The sequence below is a fragment of the Lissotriton vulgaris genome, chromosome 7 (genome assembly GCF_964263255.1).
Source record: "Lissotriton vulgaris chromosome 7, aLisVul1.2, whole genome shotgun sequence".
NCBI classification, from domain to species: domain Eukaryota; kingdom Metazoa; phylum Chordata; class Amphibia; order Caudata; family Salamandridae; genus Lissotriton; species Lissotriton vulgaris.
The window spans coordinates 1,388,585,612-1,388,599,710 of record NC_141695.1 but is presented as its reverse complement, the minus strand read 5'-3'; the positions used below and the strand labels follow the sequence as shown (position 1 = coordinate 1,388,599,710).

The 14,099-nt window shown below is 46.3% G+C and overlaps 1 pseudogene; it reads left to right on the top strand.

Moving 5' to 3' along the window:
• Nucleotides 1–11,194: 11,194 nt before the first annotated feature.
• LOC147703773 (cbp/p300-interacting transactivator 3-like) lies at nucleotides 11,195–12,280 on the top strand (annotated as a pseudogene).
• The last annotated feature ends 1,819 nt before the right edge of the window (nucleotides 12,281–14,099 follow it).

Here is a 14,099-nt window from a genome sequence, read left to right as displayed (position 1 = left end):
ATTTGACGTAATTCAAGCTCCTCAGTATGGATTTATTCTAGGAATGCCCTGGCTTTGTTTACATAATCCTTTGATCGACTGGCAAAAAAGAGAACTTGTATTTCTCTCTGATTTTTGTCAGTCATCCTGTCTAAAATCCTTGGAGTCAACTGTGAGTCAAATAGCAACTGCGGAAGGAAAGGAAACGATATTACCCATAGTCCACAAAGAGTATCAAGAGGTATTCAGCGAAGAAAAGGCAGCAAAACTCCCACCTCATCGTAGTTATGATTGTCAGATTGATCTCATACCAGGATCTTGTGTACCAAATTGTAGAATTTATGCTTTATCTGAAAAGGAAAATCAACATCTGAGAGACTATTTAGATCAGTATTTGGAGAATGGTTTTATCCGCCCTTCTAAATCACCAGCCGCCTCCCCTTTGTTTTTTATCCCAAAAGCAAATGGGGAATTGAGAACCTGTATCGACTTTAGGGCGTTGAACAAAATAACAATCAAGAATAAATACCCTTTGCCGTTAATCCCTGTCCTTTTGGATCAAGTCAAAACAGCAATAATTTATACCAAACTTGATCTCAGAGGGGCTTATCATTTGGTGTGAATAAGACAAGGAGACGAGTGGAAGACTGCATTTAAAACTCGATATGGCTTATTTGAATTTTTGGGCCTGTTTGTAATCGTCTATATAGATGATATTTTAATCTATTCAGACTCAGTGGAAAAACATGAAGGACATGTTAAACAAGTTCTGAAAACCTTGCAAGCACATAATTTGTATTGTAAGTTAACTAAATGTGACTTCCATGTTTTCGAAGTAGAATTTTTAGGAGTGCTTCTCACACCAACTGGCATGAAAATGACTGATAGAAAAATTCAAGCAGTAGCTGAATGGCCCATTCCAAATTCAATTCGAGATGTACAATGTTTTTGGGGTTTTGCAAATTTCTATCGTCGTTTTAATGATCACTTTTCAGCAGTGGTTGCTCCTATCACTCGATTACTAAGAAAGAAAGTGAAATTTGAATGGACTTCCGAAGCTAATGATGCGTTTCAGAATTTAAAGAAGGCTTTTACAGCAGCTTCAATTTTAATGCATCCTGATGTTAATGAACCATTCATAATAGAAGCAGATGCCTCAGATGTAGCAATGCAGCCATTCTTTCTCAAAGACACCCCAAAACTGGCCAAATGCACCCAGTTGCATACATGTCTCGGAAATTGAACTCAGCAGAGCAAAACTATATTATCGCAGAAAAATAATTACTTGCAATACTAGAAGCGTTCAAAGAATGGAGACACTATATAATGGGAGCAAAATTCACAGTAACAGTATATACGGATCATAGAAATTTGCAATTCATGAGTTCAGCCAGAATGTTGACACCAAGACAGTTAAAATGGATGATGTTCTTTGCAGAATATGATTTCATAGTAACTTACCGTCCTGGACAAGACAATAAAAAAGCAGATGCTCTTTCTAGAAAAGACTCTTCTTTGCACAGGATTGAAGGAGCTCCACAGGCGATCATAGATCCAGATAAGGTACTTTGTTTGTTGTCTGCTGATCAATTCTTAGAAAATATTCATGAAAACTTTCCTCCTTCTCAATGGAAAAAATGGGAGAATAAAGAGGAGAATCAAACAATCAAAGAAGGAATACCATTCCATGGAAAACAGATTTATTTTCCTACCGAGGAATTACAAAGAACTGTGTTCAATTGGTTACACTCTCATCCAATGGCAGGACATCCTGGCCCCAAAAAGACTGTAGTAAAAATACAAAAATTATTCTGGTGGCCAGCTCTTCAGAAAGAAATAACTCAAATGGCTCAAAATTGTGAAACTTGTGCAAGATTTAAAACGGATCACAGTAAACCAAAAGGTTTGTTACAAGTGTTACCCACACCAACCAGACCATGAGAATATATTTCCTTAGACTTTATTACAAATCTTCCGCAGATCAATCAGCATTCAGTCATCTTAGTTGTTGTAGACAGTCTAACAAAGTACGCACATTTCATTGCTTGTAAACGATTGCCTACGGCAGGACAATTAGCACAAATCTTTCTAAAGAACATAGTGCGACTACATGGTTTGCCTTCAGTAATGTTATCAGATCGAGATTCTCAGTTTTCATCCAAATTTTGGCAACAATGGTGTCATTGTCTACAGATTACTTCAAATATGTCTACCAGTTATCATTCACAAACGGATGGTCAAACCGAACGCCTAAACCAAACATTAAAACAATATTTGAGATGTTATCTAACGGATTCCAAAAGGTCCTTGTTAGATTTGCTTTGGATTGCTGAAATAGCTTATGATTCATCACCTCATTCATCTACAGGATCTTCTCCTTTTGAAGCTCTTTATGGATATTTACCAAAGACAATTCCTTTAACCTTTCCCAAAGAAGAGAGTAATGCACCTGCAGTACAAGACACAATACAACTCATGCAGACTGTTCATCAGAAAATTCACAAACGATTACTACAAAGCAAGGAAGAATACAAAAAGCAGTATGATAAACATCATCGATCAGGACCAATGTATGTTTCAGGAGATAAAGTGTGGTTGTCCACAAAGAACTTACGTTTTAAACACAAGAACATGTTTCACCCCAAATTCATCGTTCCATATCCAGTAATTCGTCAAGTCAACCCAGTGACATATAAATTGCAACTTCCCAAGAACTTGCGAATTCATCCTGTGTTTCATACGTCTTTGTTAAAACCAGCTAGACAAAATGTAATTCCCAGACCAGCACCGATCTTGATTCATGGCAATTGGGAATATGAGGTGCAAAACATACTGGACTCAAACGCAGGGGTACAAAACTGTGGTATCTGGTGTCCTGGAAAGGTTATGGGTCTGAGAATGATTCCTGGGAACCGGCTGAAAATATTCATGCCTCTCGTTTGTTATGCAGGTTCCACCTCCTCCATCCTTCAAAGCCGGGCCCTAGACCGCTCTTGGGAGGGGGGAGTACTGTCAGGACTAGGGTGGCTTGCGGTCTAGGGCCCACCCCACTCCACTGGCATCGCTGTCGTCCGCCATGTTTGGTGCCATTATGTGGCAAAATGCACCATGTTAGTCTTGGGGGAAGTTGGTGGCAAAAATGTACCAAAAGACTTCGTTTTTAATGTAACCTCACAGTCCTATGGTTTTGTATCTGTCCAAACATTCATTTTAATGTGGTCCGTCAGATGCGTGGGATTTGGCATGCCGCGTCCCCCGGATGCTTGAGCTTTGAATGCCGCGTCCGCCGGATGCGTGAGCTTTGACATACCGGTCGCATGCGTGGGATTCAGCATGGGCGTAGTCGCGCTGATGTACGCGATCACGCCCAAACGTCTGTGCTCACTATTCTGGGGATTTCGAAGGTGTGGCAGCTTCCTCCTGATGCTCTGATTTGGAAAAAGAGCTTTGGGAAGCATTTTGGTTCTTTTGCAGAGGTCGAGTCGATTTCCAGCAAAAGGATCGTTTTGGATAGGCGTTTCCTGTTAAAAGTTGATGAGGAGAAGTTTGAATTGCAGTTCCTAGAAAATTGTCTTCGAGGATTTGGATTTCAGCAGCCACGCCCTTCCAATTTGTAGAGTAGGTCGTACTCTACAGGTAGGAGCAGTAAGATTATTTATAAGCACAAGTTTGGCGTTATTTATGAACAAGTGAATTGAAAGGTAATTCATTGGTTATAAAAAGGTGATATGGAATGTTTTTTGGGAAACTTTACATTTCATTGTTTTCTTTGAGGTAATTCTTGAGGAGCTTTGTTTACCTATCTGGGTCACTCTTTGAATTGTTCAAGTCGCTATTCTTACCAGTCGCAATTCAGTTTAAAGTGGATTAGCAAAAGAACTTATTTTGCTGAAAAGATTTGAACACAACTTCCTGAAGTTGTGCAGTGTGCAGTTTTAGATAAGAGTGTAAAGAGGATATTTACAACGTAAAGAGTCATAGAATCTTTTATTTTTTAAGAAGCAAATGTGTCTGTGAATTCACAACCAAGGTCTATATTACTTCTGATGACTATTGAAGCAAATGTCAATTCTAAAGACAATTTAGTCTTTTGTTTTAAGAAGCTATTATTGTTTTTTAATTTGTTGTAGAGTTTCGTGAATCATTAGGAAAACTCGCAGCATTAACTTTTCCTTTTCAGATCTGCCTCCCTGGAGTTCCCTTCCTAACACCCTTTTCCCCCCGCTTGATCACTTCAATATTCTGTGTATTTATTACAATCAGAATTGGAGGTATCGAGAGGTGGGCCCTTATATCAACTCGACAGATCCTGAGGAAGACTTCGTCTGACAGCATCCCATGACCGGTTTCAGGGTTTCACCCCTTATCAGCCAGGCTAGCTTGACTCCAATTGCATGAAAAGCATGGGACCCACGTCTGGGCATACCCGTACCACTCAGGGTGACAAATGCAAAAAGAAAAATTGATGGACAGAATGTCGAACAATGTCAAACATTCACCCAAGTACAGAGATCTGGGCCTAATCCATCATTTTGTTTGCTACCCATGCCATGACTGGGTCTGAACTGGGGTGGTGAAGTGAGCTAAAGAACGATGATGGATTCAATCCAGATCAGTGACTGTGGGTGAGTGTCTGAAATGTTTCGGCGCTCTGTCCATCATCTCCTTGTGTTTGCTTTGTTTGGACTGAGTTGGTAGGATATGCTCAGATGTGGGTCGCTTGCTCACTTTGCCACTGTGTTCAAGCTAGAATGGCTGATGAGGGGTTTTACCCCCAAACCGGTCTGAGGATGCTTGTTTCTGCTCCATGGAAGACCTGACTCGGCAGTTCGAGCTGGACTGTTCCTGTGAGGAAGAGGGTCAAGACTGATTTGCTTATGGCTGGGTCTTAACTGGGGTGGCGATGTGAGTTAAAGCACGATGATGGATTCAACCCAGATCCGTGACCGGGGGTGAGTGTCTGAAAAGTTTCAGTGGGACGTCCATCATCTCCCTGTGTTTGCTTCTGCTTAAAACAAATCCACTAAATAGAAAGCCAGAAAATGTGAGTTAAAAACCACATAGCCGGGGGGAGGAGCTTCGCGCGTATCCAAGATGGACGCGTGAGCACAGGGCTCCCGAGACCCTTTCCGCCTCCTGCATCTATCCTGCAACGTATCCTGATTTGGACGACGGGTGCTTTTAGCTGATGCCCTGCTGATACCAAAACTTTTTTCAAAAATCGATTTGGCCGCCGGGACCCGGACTTATTGCACTTTGAAATTCGCGGCCTACACCGAAGACCATCCACGGGCTTGAGTCCCCGAGGTACCCAGGTGGCAATTGAACAACAACAGCTGGTGTGACACGTCCACTCCCCCTGTGGTACTTTCGGTTTCGCTCTTGGTCATTGTTGACGGCGACTTGCTGCCGATCGACACGGCTGCCCTGATTCCTGCTGCCAGTCCTACGCTTGCTTTCTGTCCTTGCCCTCTCGCCTTTACAGGTTTGCCGCGAGGGGAGCCATTCTGACTAGATCCCAAAGGTTCCGTCAGAGCTTGTCGCCCATCATGGCGAGCAAGGCGGATACCGAGAAGCGTACAACCAGAGGCTCATACCGAGGAGGGGTTGCCCAATCCCAGACCATAGATCGCTTTACCCACCCGAAAGGATCCCCTGGCGGAGTGAGTAAGGTCTTCGAGGAGACTGGTGATGGTCCTCCTGCGACTGAGGAGCCGACTTTAAAGGACGTTATGGGCGCCTTTGCAAGTGTTCGAACAACTATGGGCCAGCAGTATGAAACCCTGGCAGCTAAGATAGACACGGTGGCGATCGAAGTCAATCTAATCAGGACGGACTTGGGGAAAACCAATGAGCAGGTCAAGTCCCTGGACATAAAGACTGCGAGTCTGACCACGGATCACTCGGATCTCCAGACCGAAGTCCGCAATCTCCGAACGTCCAATGACTTGTTTGCCCGTCAGCTGGATGATTTCGAGAGCCGGGCCAGACGCAACAACGTCCGCATTGTAGGTGTTCCGGAGAACTCCGCAGACTTATCTACAGACCTTCTGGTGGAGGACCTTGTTCTAAACCACTTGGCACCAAAGGGCCTCAGTAACTTTTTCACAGTGGAGCGTGCTCATAGAGTCCCAAGTGGGAAGCCCAAACTGGGGGCCGCTCCGAGGCCTATAATAGCCAGGATTTTTTATTTCCGGGACAGAGACGCAATCCTTCAAGCATCACGCACCAATGGTCCCACTAAATTTGAAAATGAGTCGATCAGCTTTTATCCGGACTTTACACAGGTGGTGCAGAAACAACGTATGGGCTTTACGGGGGTGAAAAGGTGACTCAGGGACATGGGACTGAAGTATGCCATGCTTTTTCCGGCCCGCCTGAGGATTGAATATGAAGAACGTGTGCTCTTTTTTGACCGCCCTGAGGTGGTCAGTGACTGGCTAGACGCTCTGCTGACACACCGTACCAGCCCAGAAAGTTCAAGGGACGCTGAAGGCAGCCTGGAAGAGCAGGAGTAGTGAGTCTGGGCCGGCAAGCCAACTTTATGGACTTATGGCAGTGGCTCTGTGATTGTTATGTCTATATAGTGTGGATACCCGGGGGTGGGGGGAATCGGGACTCTTCCTCCTCTGGGGACTTTTTTCTCTCTTCTTGTAGGTTAGTTTAATGGGGCGACAGGCACACTGCTAGTTGGGGTGGCTTTTTGATCTACCGCAGGGGTGCAGGGTGGGGGGGGTGTTTTGAGGGTTCTTTTGGGGGTGGTGGGGGGGTCTTTTCTTTCTTGTTTATATTGAGGCTGCTCTTTGTTGCATATTTTATCCTATGTGCCTGTTTCGTGGCGGGGGCAATGTGCTCATTTCTGGGATGGGGGTAGGGGGCTGAGGGTGCTGAGCTGGAACGTCAATGGTCTGGGTGACAGGATAAAATGGGGGATAGTTTTGCAATACTTGAAGCGTTGCTCCCCAGATATAGTTTTACTCCAGGAGACACACCTAGTAGGAAACACGTGCCATGGACTGAATAGACGAGGCTACCGCCTGGCGGCCCATTCTGGATTCACCACTGGGTCGAAGGGGGCAGGCGTCCTGGTCAGGAACTCCCTCCCCTGGAGATAGATGACACGGTGCTCGATGATAGAGGCCGATATGCGGCTATTACGGGTCGGTGGGAGGAGAAGACGATCTCCATTTTGTCTGTGTATGTTCCGCCCGGTCTACAGTCCACTACATTTTCCGATTTGGGTAGGGTGGTCCTGGGGTTCCCTGAAGGCATGTTGGTGGTGGGTGGCGATTTTAATTCGGTTGTCAGTGGGGATAAAGATCGTAGCCCCCTAGACTCCTCCCCACATCGCAATTATGGCTGGGAAATTTTTTGGACATGTTGGGTCTAGCGGATTGTTGGAGGCAGCTGCACCCTGGACAGCTCCAGTATACCTTCTACTCATGGGAGTCTCGCGAGACTCGACTATATCCTCATACCAGCGGCGCAGATGGTCTCTGTAAGGGAAATCAGGCATTTAGCTAGGGGGATCTCGGACCACTCCCCACTCTGGCTCACTATTGATGTACAGCTGGAGGTTGGGGGTCGGATTGCCCCGATCAACCCCTGGCACCTTCGTAACCCCAAAATTAGAACAGAGGTGGTTAAGTGTATGGATTACTACTTTGCCGAGAATGAGGGATCGGTGTCCTCCCCCGTCTCCTTGTGGGAGGCTTATAAAACTGTGATCCGTGGTCACACTCTCTCCTTGATTGCTAGCGAAAAGAAGCGCAAGAATGCGGAAGTGGAAGGTCTGGAAAATGAAATTACTGGGTTGGAGGAAAATATGGAGTCTGGGGCTACACCTGAGGGAATACATTCTTTGGCCCTTAAACAGTCTGATTATAGAGCTCTGGTTACTGACGCGGCCAAGGCAATGAATCGTGAGCAACAGGGGCGTTTGTGTGATGTTGGTGATAAAGCGGGAAAGTTGATTGCCTGGTTGGACAAAAGAGATAGATTGAATCGGGTGGTGCCTGTTGCTGAAAAAGTGGATGGTACACGAGTGGTGGACCCGGTTGAGATAGTTGAGGTCTTTGCCCAGCATTTTCAGAAGGTTTATACACCGGTCTCAGATAGGCCGGAGGAAGACTCGCACTTGTTGCTTCGGGACATCGTATTGCCTGGCCTGTCAGAATCGGACCAGGAGCTTATGGAGGCAGAATTTTCCACCGATGAAGTAGCGCTCGCTATCTGCTCACTTTGCTCGGGGAAGGCCACAGGCCCGAATGGCATTCCAGTCGAGCTGTACAAGCTGTGCCCTGACAAAATGGCGCCCCATCTTCGTCGGATGTTTTTGGCATTGCGAGATCTCGGAGCCCTTCCCCGGGATCAGAGACTGGCGTCCATTGTGGCCATCCATAAAGATGGCAAACCCCGTGAACACTGTTCATCGTACCGGCCGATCTCGCTTTTGAATGTGGAACCCAAGGTCCTGGCGAAGCTCTTGGCGAACCGGCTGATTACGATGATCAGTGACTTGATACACCCGGACCAATCTGGATTCATCCCCCATCGAAACACTGCGCTTAATCTTCGCCGTCTTCATGGCGTCTTGGCAAGGGCGGGATCTCTTGATGAGATGGCCATCTTGGTTTCACTTGATGCCTCGATGGCCTTCGACACGGTGGAATGGCCGTATCTGTGGGCGGCCCTTGCTAAATTTGGCTTTGGCCCTAAGTTCATCGGGTGGGTCAGGCTTCTGTATGAACAACCGCTGGCTCAGGTGGTGGTCAATGGCAGGGCCTCGGAACCCTTTGTTCTCGGACGCGGCACGCGGCAGGGGTGCCCTTTGTCGCCACTTCTCTTTGCGCTTGCCCTTGAACCCCTTGCCGCGTGGCTCCGCTGGGAACCTTCGCTCAAGGGCATTCAATGGTCCCCTGACTTCGAGGATCGTATCTCGCTATACGCGGATGACATATTGTTGTACCGTACCTCTCCCCGTAAGTCATTGGGAGTCCTATTTGACGTCCTGAGTTCCTTTGGGAAAAACTCCGGCTTAGTTATCAATTGGGCCAAGTCCTGTATCCACCCCCTCACAGGAGAATTGCCTTCTCTGCCCCGCATTTGCCCGATACCCATCTCGAGAGTCGGCTTTAAGTACTTGGGGATCTACATATCGTTGGACCCCACAGTACGCTACGAGCGAAATTTGCTACCTCCGCTTGCCCGGCTTAGGTCGGATGTTGCGGCGTGGTGTGGCTTGCCGCTATCCCCTTTGGGAAGAGCGGCCCTGTTAAAGATGATGTCCCTCCCCCGATTCTTGTATGCCATCCAAAATACACTTGATTTGGTGCCAGCTAGCTATTTCCGTGAAATTGAGGGCCTCCAGAGGAAGCTGGTATGGGGCGGGCGACCTCGCATAGCGTTGGCTAAACTGACTTTGCCCTGGTACGATGGTGGTATAGCGTTGCCTGATATTAAACGCTACTACTGGGCATCCCAACTGACCCCGGCAACCATGCCATGTACGGTCCTGTTCCGAATCCCGCATTTGAGATGGATAGGTGGCAGCTGCCTGGGGGCGACTATAATAGCGCACTCTATTCTAGAGCTGCCAGGAAGAACCTGACGGGCCCCACCAGGGTGGCGGTACGAGTATGGGATAGTGCAACTATGGCTACGGGGTGGACGGACAAGCTGACTAGAGCGACCCCCCTGTATGCGGCGGAGAGACTGGGCGGTCAATGGACGACGAAAGGATTCAATAGATGGGACCTTATAGGCATCAGTAAAGTGGGCGATCTCTGGGTCAAGAACAGAGTTAAGACTTTTGACTAACTAAAACAAGAATACAAATTGAGTGATAGGGAATATTTCCGATATCTCCAGGTCCGCCACGCACTTGAGTCAGTTTTCCCAACTGGGACTACTATCCCGGAGTCCTCTCCCCTGGAAGATAGAGTGCTTGACGGGTATGCCCCTGATAGCACTATATCTCTCATCTACAAAAAACGTATTAATGACCGTTCAGACCTCCTTGTACGGCTTCGGGGGGCTTGGATTGGCGATGGACTGGAATTAGACGATGAAGACTGGCAGGCTGCGATATCCTCCCCTAAAGAGGTCGCGATTCCAGCGCGTCTCCGGCTGGTGCAATTAAAGATTCTATGTCACGGGTCCGCGTTTGATGTGTATGGGTAATTCTGCGGATGGGCTGTGTAGGCGTGGTTGTGGTATGCTTGCTACCTTCCTTCACATTATATGGGAGTGTCCGGAGGTAGTGGTTTTCTGGAATCAAGTGCATGCGGTGATGGGTGAGGTGACGGGTGTTGAGTTATTGCCTGAGGCCAGACGCTGTTTGTTGAACATCTGGGAACCGAATGATTGCAATTTTGCTCAGACTCAATGGGTCACCCTTGGCAACATGATCGCGAAAAGAGACATTGCTCAATTATGGGGGTCTCAGAGGGCACCATTAGTCTCAACCTGGAAAGAAAACATGGACTGGTGCATGTTCAGAGAAAAAATCGTATATGTCTCCCGTGGTAGGCCCAAGAAATGGGGAAAGATATGGGGTCAATGGAATTCATACCGAGGAGAGAACTGCACTCCCCCCTTTATTGAAGCTCCCGATATTCCTCAATTCCCTTGACTATGCGTTTCAGGTTCTTAGCTTCCTTCTGTATGTGATATATTGTTTTGCTCTCGGCCCCCCCCTCTTCAAGATCTCTCCTCCTTCATAGCATTGCTCATTAATCATTTGGCTCCCCCTGCCGTATGAGACAGACATTACATCGCATGGTACCCACCTCAACTCTTTTTTGTGTTTCTTTTTTGTTATTTATAAAATATAAAATGTGAAACCTTTTATTTCTCCTCTCATCGCCATAAGTTCTCTATAATATCGTGCCTTATCGCTGCCGGGCCCTCGGGTTGTTGGCTGATGAGCTGTGTATTAATGTGCTATTAGTACTGCATACTACTGACCAGCCTCCGTGGTTGTAGGTCTGTAACTGTAATTCTTTTTTACAAAATAAAGGTTTTAAAAAAAACCAAAAAAAAAAAACCACATAGCCAATGGTAAGCAACGGGCAAAATGCATTCCCAGGGAAACTTTCTAAATGTTCCCAATATGTCTTTAGCAAACCAGATAGGCTTCAACCTAAAAAGGAGACAGACAATCAAAGAAATAAGGAAAAATACTCAGAAAATATTCAGTACTGGCGCTGCTAGTTGCAGTATTGTTGAGTCTTGAAGGCGGAGAAGCAGGGCGACGGCTTGGGCTCGCCTTTGTTTGTTTTTGCTGGAGCTTTTCAGAGCTGCTGTCCCAGGATTGCCTGAGCACCTCGTGCTCTGCACACCCGGATCTGGCTTTTTGTCGCCAAGGGATCTAGTTTTCTGCTGACTCGCAACTGTTGTCTTTGGGGTTTTTGGTTCTCCATTGGTGTGTTGTCGGTTCTGGACTGCAGAGGGGACAACGCGAGCTCTCCAGTGATCGGGTGATGGCAGATCATATGATGATGCCCATGGCCCACGGGGTGAACGGACTGCAGAATTACCGGATGGGCACGAATGGCATGCAGGGGCATCCCCAGCACTCCATCAGGACCTTACCCAACGGACAAATGATGCAGTACGCAGCTACCAACATGGACGGGGGCATGAGACTTAGGCCTGCCATGAACACCTAAATGGGACACCAGCAGCTGCCCTCCACCATGATGTACAGCAGCCAGGCCCCACAGCAGCCCCAGCAGCAGTACATGAGCCCAGGGACCTCTCAGCAGCTCATGGCCAGCATGCACTTACAGAAACTGAACACCCAGTACCAAGGGCACCCGCTCCTGGGCATGGGCGGCGGGCCCATGGGTGCGGCCTCCCAGCAGTTCAGAATGGGGCCCGCGCTCCAGCACCCAGGACTGCAGCACATGCCGCCCCCCCCCTCACGCTCAATGGCATGGACACCGACCTGATCGACGAGGAGGTGCTCACCTCTCTCGTGCTAGAGCTGGGCCCCGACCGGGTCCAGGAGCTGCCTGAGCTCTTCCTGGGACAGAACGAGTTCGATTTCATTTCAGACTTTTTTCAGCAAACAGCAGCCCAGCACGGTCAGCTGCTGAGGGCTGCCATTTTGGTTTGGGGCGGGAGGGGTCTCCTTGACGTGGACAATCATTGGGCACTGATGAATTGCACTGGATGGATTGCTTTTCACTTTCAGTGTGGGGGAGGATATATATTTTCCTCTTGGGAGGGCTCTTTTTATTTAAAAAATACAAACGTATGGACTGCTTTGGAGTTTAAGGCTATGCTTCAGCGTGCTATGTATACAGAATGGTGTTATGGGGTCGGTCCTCAAGCTTAAAGGCCACCTTGGCCAGCGCCGTAGTGATTCCTCCGCTTGCACCTGTGCGGCAGTGAACACCATCATGGTGACATTTGTATTCAAAAGCTGGCACATGAAAGGTGAAACGGAAATGCAGAACAGAGACCACAGAAAAAGTAATGAAATAGAACAGAAACTAGTAGAGTAGGATGAAAAGAGAATTAATGAGAATTGAGAAATTAGCAACCAAAAACCAAAGAAAGAGAGATTAAAGTATTGAAAGATAAAAAAATGACCATAACAAGACTGCAAAACAGTAAAAAACAGACCTTACTTGTTTTAATGGCCCAAAATGTGCAGGTCAGTGTGAGGTAGTTCAGAAGGTTGATAGTCTGCAGAGAACCATATGTTGTTTGTAGGGTACAGATTTAACTAAAATTCACAAAACACACTGGATGAGTGTACCTACTGCACAGATCTAAGTGTACACCCCCACCAGACAGATTGTGATGCCAACAAGAATGCTCAGTGGGATAATGCACCCACTGAAAAAGTGTGTGTAGTTCATTGTTCACAGGTTCCAATCATGAGATAGGTCAATGGGTTACTGCACCTACAATAACAACCTGTGTGTAACCAACATGTTAAAGGATCCAATCCTAGCAAGCTTACTCCCTTCCAGCAACACACTGACAATGTTCATTCTGTGACTAGTGGATAAAATATTGCTAATCTCTCACATTCTGTTGATGTGTTAGACTGTCACTAATCTGTGCTGTTGAAATGGTAAGCTGTAAACTAAGTTTGTAGTCGGACTAAATGAGCAGTTACGTGAACAGTGAGAGGTCAACAAAATATAATAATTTGAATTTTTTATCTAAGCCTATAGCCCCGCCTCTACATCAAATCCCACCACACCCAAACCTTCTCTATTTGCCCTCATGATCACAGTTCCTATATTTCTTTTTAAGCACCCCGGACACTGTCCTAATCACCTAGGATTACGTTTGTGGACTTGGTGGTGGTTTTGATTTGAAACTGACTCACATATACACCTTTGTGTTGCACTTTTATTATTGCATAATTGTTAAAACGTAAAGCACACTTGAAGCGGTGAAGGTTCATCGTGTGTCATCATTATGCCGGGCCTATGTCACGGGAAAATGTGTAGATAACATTAATAGTAGGATTGGGCATTGTGTAATAGGGCAGCAGTTCTTAACCTTTTAACTTCTGCACACCCCCATGAATCACTAATGGAAGCCGAGTAGCCCTGCCTAAATCATTTGTATGATCTGAGCCTAAAAAATACACAAAATTACAACAAGGGTACATCAAACCAGTGCAGAAATTATGAAATATTTTATTTAGATCGCAAACAAAAAGGTATGCAAAAATCAAAAATGGTATTTGTCATTGGAAGATTGGAGCTTTTCAAATTGTACCTTTAAGTCTAAGAGATGAAGTATTGTGCTAGACTCTAGCATGTTATTTTGGATTCGTTAATAGGCTTGTTAGTCTCTCCTTAATACGGCCTTGTCTTCATTTGTATCCTTCCATGGCAACTACCCCTTTACTTCGGTTGTTTCATGTGACCTGTTATTTAATCTGTAAGCACTATTTACTTTATTGAGTTTCTCTTACTGCAGTTCAGACATGTGCTGCTTCAGCTGACACTGCTTGTGTTTTTTTAAGAAGCATTCAATCACTTCAACCTGGCATTATCTTGTGTCTGTTTCAAACCCCTCCCCCAAGTTAGATGGATTTAGAAATGATTAGCAAATTAAGACTTGTGAATTCCAGGTAGCAAATAATC